Below are 9,298 nucleotides of genomic sequence, written 5' to 3'. Positions count from 1 at the left end.
AGCACACTTGAGGCACTAGCAAGCCATCATTGCTTAGCGGGGCAGATGGATATCAGGTACAACAGGCTATTAATGAGAGAGAATTTGAGCCAATGGCAAAGCTAAAGTTGTAGCCGAGAGGGAGGTTTACATGATATTTTGATTTGGGCGTAGATTCGACAAAGAGCAGGGTATTGCAGCAAATGGGCAGCTGCTGTTGTGCAGGAGAATAGAAAAAGGCTTCTCTAATCATACGAAAAAGATGATCAAGGTGGAACAAGAGCTATTGAGAAAGGCCATGGAAGCTGAGCACGAAGATAAAGCGTGAAGAAGAAGACTCGGGCGGGTCCATAGAGTCAGCACATTCATTGCAATCTGCAAATACAAGTCGCCATGCAGAGTGCATGGCCGGTATATAGGAAGAGGTCAACCGTTGGATGTAGAAGATGATGATGACGTGTTGAGCATTATCCTTTGTTTGTGGATCTTAGAATCCCAAGGGTTAAACCCTTAGCCTCAAATTTTTTGGTGTAAATGGTCCTATATAAGGGATGGACATATGGATTTCTTTTGTGGTGCATATACCTTAGAACATTTTTGTGGTGCACTTGCACTTTTGAGAACCAGAAAGTGTACTAAAATACTTATAAAAGAAAACTTATTCCAAGTTAAAGACTTGTTTAAGTTTGATTTAAAAGGAAAAGTTAGAAATCTTTAAACAATATTTCTATAATGATTATAAGCATGCTATAGTATACGAGAGTAAAAGTACTCTCTTGAATACATTATTGGGCGTAAGCCACTAGATTGTTTACTGCTCTGGTTATTCCCTACCCCACCCCTGCTTGCCTTTTTTCTAGCCTCATCTTTAGCTTGTCTCACATTAAGTTTCCCCTTTATTGTCTTCCATCCACCTTCTCCCCCAGAATCCCTAATATTTCTTTCAATTTTTCTACCCTTATCCACTAGCCCTTTGCCCTTACCTCTCTCCATCTCCCCACTTACTTATCCATGTTTTCAACCTCTACTCTCGCCAGATTCCCTTTAGCGCAGTTTCTAGCAATATGCCTGAATCCCCCACATTTGAAGCAAGCACCAGGAAAAGGACCAAATTTCAGCCTTAACTCCAACTTTCCTAGCTCACCTAAATCCACCTCTATAGACTTAGGGGTTTTTACTGTTCCATTTCATGCAATGCAAACATTGTTGCCTTTCTTATTGCTAGCTTCATCCTTAGGCAGATAAAAAACTAGGCCAATCGCACAAGAGATCTCCCTCAAGGCAGGACGAAGCCAAGGGGCCAACCCTATGATTTTAACCCACACAGGGTAAGATTCAGCCAAGCTTTTATTAACATAAAAAAAAGGATCAAAAGGGATCATATGCATCAACCTGTGATCCATGCACAAGGGGGCTCTAGCAAAGAGTTTTGGGGCAGCTTATGCCTTGGTAAATAAAACATTAAAGAAGCCTTTACCTAAATAAAAGACCTGAGACACCACACTAGCATGCAGAACGTCATCTTGTAACCATCTCACTACCTCAACTTTCAAGGGGATCCTTCCTAAACAAAAGACAATCTCACTACCTCAACTTTCAAGGGGATCCTTCCTAAACAAAAGACAATCACACTACACAAAGAAATCAATTTAATATGACTCCTCACCAGCTCAGGAGGCACTTGCAAACATGCATTTTCTCCTGATTTCTAAGCCTTTACCTAAATAAAAGACCTGAGACACCACACTAGCATGCAGAACGTCATCTTGTTACCATCTCACTACCTCAACTTTCAAGGGCTTCCTAAACAAAAGACAATCATACTACACAAAGAAATCAATTTAATATGACTCCTCATCAGCTCAGGAGGCACCTGCAGACATGCATTTTCTCCTCTTGTTAATGATTTCTAAGCCTGCGAGATGATCCTCTCAGCTACTCTCTCAAGCGAGGACTTCTTATGGTCCCTCCCCTCATCCTCAATTGCACTGGATTTTGGAAAAGGGAATTGAGAAGATAATCAGGCTTGTTTTGTGTGGAGGAATGGTGGGTCCAATAAGAATACTCTTGCCTGGCTAGCCTAGGATAAAGTGTGCATGCCTAAATTTGAAGGTGGGCTTGGTATTCTTCACCTCCACTCTCATACCATTGCTATATTGGCTGTGTTTCTACCTAAATGTCTTAACCAGAAGGAAATATGGTCTAAGATGTTAAGAGAATTGGTGGAATGCTTAGGTGTGTATCTGAATGGAGTGTGGCAAGGTCTAAGCTAGAAAGATAAAGTGTTTTCTCATGCCCCTCTCAAAATAATTGGGTCCCCACTGTGCAGGATGCTATGCTCCAAATGGAAAGAGGTGTTGGAACTCATGGTCTGGGATGGATGTGGCAGAGCCTCAGGGAACTCTTTATTATGCTTAGGGATATGGTGGACTCGTATGTTCGACCCCCCTTCAACCTCACAAGACCCCATAATAGCCAAAAGATTGAATAATAAGGGGTTGAGGAGATTTAAGGATTGCTGGGATGATACATTAGTGGGATGGAAAGAGCCTGAGTAATTGGTGATGGATCTTGCCTTGACTAACAGAGAAGCACAACTGGTTAGGTATGTGTTGGAGGAAGTGCAAAAAGGCTGGACATCCACTGCAGTGGATGGATTAAGAATTGGTCCTAGTTTAATGGTTCTAAGCTCGACAGAGGTATACCTAGAGTTCTGTACAATTTCATTTACTGCAACAGAATATGGAAAGTGAATTGGAGCTCTGACTATTAGAGAAGGAAGTGGAAGACAATATGGGAAATGGAAATACCTACTAAGTCTCAGGTTTTCCTATGGAGAGTCTGTATGGGAGCTTTGCCCATTGGCTCTAAATTGGCTCAAAGGAACTTCATAAGTGGATGCTGCCCCAGATGCAGGACTGCCTTCTTGGAAGATGGAAAACATAAATTTTGGGATAGCCCTGATATTAGAGAAGCTTGGGTTAAGATTGGGAAATGGATCCATAACTGTTTAGGGGTGCATGGTCAATGGGGTTTCTCGTTGTTTGGCAGATAGGCAGCTAATGATGAACATGTTGATGTGATCTTTAATATCATAGATGCTGCTGTTTATGAGAAATCTCGAACTCCAAAAGCTGCATTGTGTTTCAGAAAGCTTGTGATACAGAGATTAATATTAGTGGATTGATGCATAAATGTATTTGTATGTGCTGGTCTATATGCTTGATTAATAGAATGAGTGGAGCTGAGTTGTTTCAGTTGATTTAGTCTCTGCAGTGTGCTATCATTTGAGACTTCTCCATGGGGAGTCAGTTTGCAGAAATGGGTGAGGATGCTGTGTTACAACTAATCCAAGCGCTTCAGTCTAGGAGGCCTCTAGCTGAGGAGACTCTTGTACAAACTAGGTTACCCTAACAGATGTTGTCATGTGACAAGGATATTCAGGGTTGTATGTGAAAGTAAAACTACCTAAATTTGGGCTAAAGACAAAGAGGTGGTACTTGAAGGAGATGTAGATAGTATATACTTTTGTTGCCTTCATTGAGAATCCTTTGGGTACAAGACTAGTGGTGAAAGTCTGGATAAAAGGGGAGTTTATAGAGAAGCAATCCCCTAAAGATTGCACTTCTGAAGCTATGATCTCTGCCTGTATGCAACTAGGTTATCATACCTCTTGGGAGTAATCTTCCTTTGTTTGGGAGGATGAAACGTGGAATCTAATCTGCAAGGTGTTAAACATTATAATGGAGGGAGTTTAGGAAGATATTTCTGAATCTTCTTGTTAAATGTTGATTAATTCCTAATATATCTACTTTTTGCTCCCAAAAAAAGAAGCGAAAAGCATGTGAGGTGACCATATTTTAAGCATGATTAATGTATCCTTTTGATTCTCTTATAATCCAATACATTAGGTGGAGGTGAGGGTGTTTTAAATGAGGGGAAGATGGGAGGAAAAAAAGTATTATTAAAAAGCAACATCAAAAGGTCCATTGGATTAAAAGTGTAAAATTACAAAAGGTGACATAAGCATGAGATATAGGCCATGTAAAGCATGAAGTAGTAGACATAACAATGCATATACCTAAAAAGCAAGGGTGTACCAAAGCAAAGCAAGGGCTTCAAAGGGAAGTAGTAGGAAATTCTAGTTCTATAGAGAATTTTCTACATGAAAGACGGTAAATGTTGATGAATTATTATGATTTATCAAATAATTCAGCAACATGCTATTGATTTTTGTGTGTGTATGTGTGTTAGTTACACTAGTTGGGAGCCCGTGCAAATTTTGAAGCTTCCAAAATCAAAGGCTACCCAAACCTCCTCCTTTTCCCTAACCTCCAAATTCTTACCAAGTGATAGCTTTGTGAAACTCTTCCTTAAGATAATATAGAGATAGAGATGGAGATGGGCTACTTCATTGGGTCAATGCAGAGAGCTTTTGCGATTGCAGTGCGATGAGGTTGGTGGTGGGGGAGTCGGGGGAGAGGAGGACTGCGTAGCCATCGTTTCCCACTGTGTTCTCCAGCCCTTAGGCACAGAGCTGCCAGAGGAGGGCCCCAGCCCCGGGCCCAGCCGCCATGGCCGACTTGTAGACGGTGGCGTAGAGGGCCGAGAAGAGGGCGTCCCTGTTGTCCTCAGAGTAGTCGCCGTTGTTCTTGGAGAAGCCGAACTCCGCAAATAACACCGGCTTCCCCACCCCATACCCATCGTTTATGTGTGCCCCCCCCCCCCCCACCCACTCTCTCAAGAATGCCACCTGCTCCGAAAAACCTGCACCAGGAAGCCTGTGTGTGTGCGCAATAATATATATTATTGCCCATTAGTTGCTGGCATGAAAAAAAAAAAAAAAACTCAAGACGTGATGATATCATCATCATCATCAAATAACCACCCTCGCTCTGAAACCACGTTGCTTTTTACCATATGTCCGGATATGAGTGCACCGTTGTGAAATCAATGGACCAGATCTGGCTGTATCTCATGTAGTCCGTCCCCGTCCACAGATTCATGCCAGAGGGGTTGAAATGCTGCTTGTCCGCACTAGATGGCCCATAGAAGCCTTCCAATCCAGCCTCCACTAGATGGCGGCAATCAATGGACTTCAAGTAAGATGACATCTCTTCAATCCAAGCCTGCGCAACCGTGTACAAAATCCCTACTCAGGATGGGGGCCAAATAATAATAATAATAATAAACTAGCCCAAGGAGAAAAACTTTCAGGAGTTGCATGTAGAGAGGACTTGCTTAACGAGAAAAGATAATAGCGCACTGTAATGATACCCCTTTGACGGTAGCATTAGTGAAGAAATCATCGTCTGATGACAATGAAACCCCTGCGTTTCTTGCCCATTGCACATACTGCGCTTTACCACCCATATTTGGGTAATTGTTCACCAGGCTAAGGATTACCCTAATCCCGTTGCTCTTGGATTCATTAAGCACAAAATCTAGAGCCTGCATCATACAAACATTAGTCAAGAAGAAATGAGCCAAAAAAAACAAATCTTAGAGAAACAGTGCTTTCGCAAGTAAGCAATTTGAAAGCCCAAGATCTAGTGAGTATTCATCGTACAATCCCGGAGAGATTTGCATTGCATGGTAAGCTCCATCATTGAAACCCCATGTTCTGCACACAGTGAGGCCCATTGACGCAGCCTGTTGAAGTATTTGGCTTGCCATGTCCTTCAAGTCAATGGCTACATAGGAGAGGTAGTAAGCATTAAATCCGTTAACGTAGAAAGGGTGACCGTTGACAACAAACTGTGATCCTTTTGTTGTCACAAAGCTATCAAAATTACTGTAGTAGGTCCCATTGGCCTTAGAAATGAAAGAAAAGCATGCACGAAAGAAGAGCATTGTGGAGGTGCCAATGGAAGCCATGGCCTTGTGTGCGTGTGGGGGCCAGAGAGAAATTGATAGATTTTTAATGTAATTTGTATGAAGCTACAGAGCGATCCTTGGAAATCTAACGTAAAAGAGGAGTCGTTGCTGCCTACCAACTCTTTTAATCATCTTGCAAAAGTGGGATTTACTACTACAAGGCTGGTGGGTTCAATTAGAACAAAGGGCCACGTGGCTCTGGCTCTTGTTAATGGGTTTTTTGTTTTTTGGGGTGCTAAGCAAAATCAAAGACGGCGAAATGGTGGCATTTTTTTTTTTTTTGGGGGGTAGTGAACAAGGGCTGAGCGGCGTTTCAAAAGCAATCCTCCTCGATGGGCGCGTGCGTGATTTGCTTTGCTTGTGGAAACGGGCAAAGGCCTATTTCCCTCACAACAAAAACCTTAGGTGCGTTGGGGTTGCGGTTAGGCCTTGGAAGACTCTTTCCTGACCGTTGGTTGAAAGTAAAGTAGGAGAGAGTTTTTCACCAACTCACTAATAAAGGGAGAAATCATGTCAATGTGTATTATATTAACTATAGTGGCATGATCCATGGACAAGAGTATTCTAGCCTTGTAAGAAGAGGAGACAAAGGCCTTATATTTAGAGCCTACTTTCGGTCTCATGGTCGTCGACTTAACAACCTCCATATATATATCCACAACATGCTTGCCACAATATCAAAGCTCCCAAAACCCTTAGTTTTCTTTGAATAAGCACCAAAATTGGCATACATATGTATCTAGCATTCCAACCCATGATAGTGGTGACAACAAAACACACGTGTGCAAACCATTAAAACAATCTTCGAGTGGTTGGATTCTCTCTCCCTGGAAGCCTATGCTTCTTGTCACCATCTGTCCAAAAAATATATATAAGACAATAACATTGGCTATGGCAAGATATAATTTTAAAGAAAAAAAAGCTGAAAAAAAGAACCTTACAAAACTCATTCAGTGGATCAACATTTGAGACGAATGGCATTTGAACAGGCTTGTAAACGCCAAATCGAAAAATTATCTACTATCCAATACCTATGCACCGAAAATCTATCCTGTTAGGCTTTTCATATATGAGCCTATAAATATTACATTTACATGAAGCTGATCCGCAATCTTTTGTAATCTTAGATTATAAATTCCAAGCAGCCCAAAGCTCTCATTGTTAGTGTCTGGACCATACAAACCTAGCAATAATCTAGGTTCCAAAATATAAAGATATTCCATGTTTCAAGAAAATGTATCAATATCATTTTTTATATGCATTAAAATGCCAAAAATCCCCAAAAAATGAGATTTTTATACCGTAATATACCTGTACACTCGAATAGTTCGATCATTAGAGATGTTGTAGCTTGTTCTTCCCAAGACAGAGAGTCTATAATTGAGCCATGAAAATTAAATAGATTATAGTAAACAATGATGACTATGTTATAGAAAATGTCAAGACTAATACCTTCAATATCTTATCCATCACCATAAATAAATGAAAATGATCTCCATCCTATGTAGTATTACCTGTGATATCAAATACAACAATACCTCCACTAATCATTTATACACAATTATGAGGTTAGTCTCTCTCTCTCTCTCTCTCTCTCTCTCTCTCTCTCTCTGTGGACATTAAGAATTTCGAACTAAGCAAGAAAAATTAATAATGCCACAGTAAAGGAAAGCAAGTCAAAAGCAAAATATTTTCTTATTTAAATGTTATAAAAACAAAGAAGAACTCACCACGCCCCTATAGCCATCACAAAATTTTGAACCACCCCTTCATCAATAAATGGGACTTCTGGATCTGCATGTGGCTTTACCTCAATGTCAACCATTTATTCTAGACAATGTAAGTATATTTATATATATATCAATTCAATATTACCGTGGCAATGAAAACGCCAGTGTGGGAGATAACTTGAAGGAATTTTACCATCCAACTCCTATTTATCTTCATGTCTTCGCATCATAAAATTAAAAATGTCAATCTAAAAGAAACATCAATCAACTTGAAAGCATGTACACTTATTGAAAGACAACATAGATTGTACATGCCACATCTTTGAGAACATTCTCCTTCCAAATGTTTACTTGATTGATACAATGATAGCTACAAATGTACTCACTAGCATTTGTAGGCTACCTTATGGGCATACATATCTTTTACACACACTTTCATTGCATCTGCTTTAACGCATGACATAGCAACATACAACTGTCCATGCATGAATACTTGTGCTGATGATTTAACGCATGACATAGCAACATACAACTGTCCATGCATGAATACTTGTGTGGCCAAATAAAGTCTCAACACACTCAATGTTTGACCTTGGGACTTATTTATTGTCATACCAAAAGCTAGCCTCACAAGAAATTGTCTCCTTCTCATGTCAAAAGGCAACTGACGCATTGATGGAATGAATGTTATCCTTGGAATGAAGACCCTGTCTCCAATGTTTGTACTTATAATAATTTTTGCTTCTATCACCTTTGAGTGAAATTGCTTACATATCGGTCTGGTACCGTTACAAAGTCCCCACTCTAAGGATCCAAATTACGAAGTAGCTTTAATATTATGTGTACTAGAAGCATTCAAAACCAATGGGATTTTGAAACCTGAGTGTGCAGTCCATCCATTTGAAAGTAATAATGCAGCTATTCCTGAAGATGCATATGCCAAAGCAACTTGATTGTCTCCACGTAATTGAGATAGCAAGACATTATATAAATATGTTTTGCCTAATCCGCCTGGTCTATCGAGGAAAAAAAACAAAAGCAAATAGCTTGCTATACGTTGATTTCCCTTGCAATTGATTAGCTCTGAATCATTCACTGAGAGTAGTTTTTCGGTTCCTATCATAACTAATTACATCACGCAAATCAACGGTAATTAAATATAATAGGATTTTACAAGGGGAGATGAGCATGCAACCTTTGTATATCTAGATTTTCATCATGCAGATCATACTGGTATAAGCGCCAATGCGCCTCTGATGCAGACACGTACTGTGCATCCACATATTGATTAACCTCATCAACAACCCCATGTGTATCTTTGTTATGATCCATGTTAATTAAATATCTTTTGACATTCAAAAACTATCCTCAAGAAGATGCAAAATGGATACCGAGAAATTTTTTTGAGCTTATCCTGAGATCCTTCGTTCTTTTTAAACCCAGCAAACCTGCAATTGAGGACAATTGCAAACTCAAGCAAGAGGGATGTTATGAGAATATATTTTAAGTCCTCTTTAAGAATATTATTTTTCCCTCTTGAGTAATTTGGGGACGCCTAGGTTACTCTTGCGTCATGCCGGCTAGGTTAATATCCTGGGTGACACCATTATAAATATTAATACGTGCGGTATATGACGTATGCTTGGGGCCGTCTATGATTATTTCAGTTAGGTTTGTATTGGCAAGGTGATCCCTGGAAGTATTTACGCCTG

The 9,298-nt window shown here is 40.1% G+C and overlaps 1 pseudogene; it reads right to left on the bottom strand.

Annotated features, from left to right (window-relative positions):
• Nucleotides 1-4,390: 4,390 nt before the first annotated feature.
• Nucleotides 4,391-5,856, bottom strand: LOC147632941 (mannan endo-1,4-beta-mannosidase 7-like; annotated as a pseudogene).
• Between the last annotated feature and the right edge of the window lie 3,442 nt (nucleotides 5,857-9,298).

The sequence above is a fragment of the Cibotium barometz genome, chromosome 12 (assembly GCF_041138505.1).
Source record: "Cibotium barometz isolate CiBa-2024 chromosome 12, ASM4113850v1, whole genome shotgun sequence".
Taxonomy (NCBI): domain Eukaryota; kingdom Viridiplantae; phylum Streptophyta; class Polypodiopsida; order Cyatheales; family Cibotiaceae; genus Cibotium; species Cibotium barometz.
Note: the sequence above shows the minus strand (reverse complement) of the source record. Positions and strands in the feature narration are given on the sequence as shown.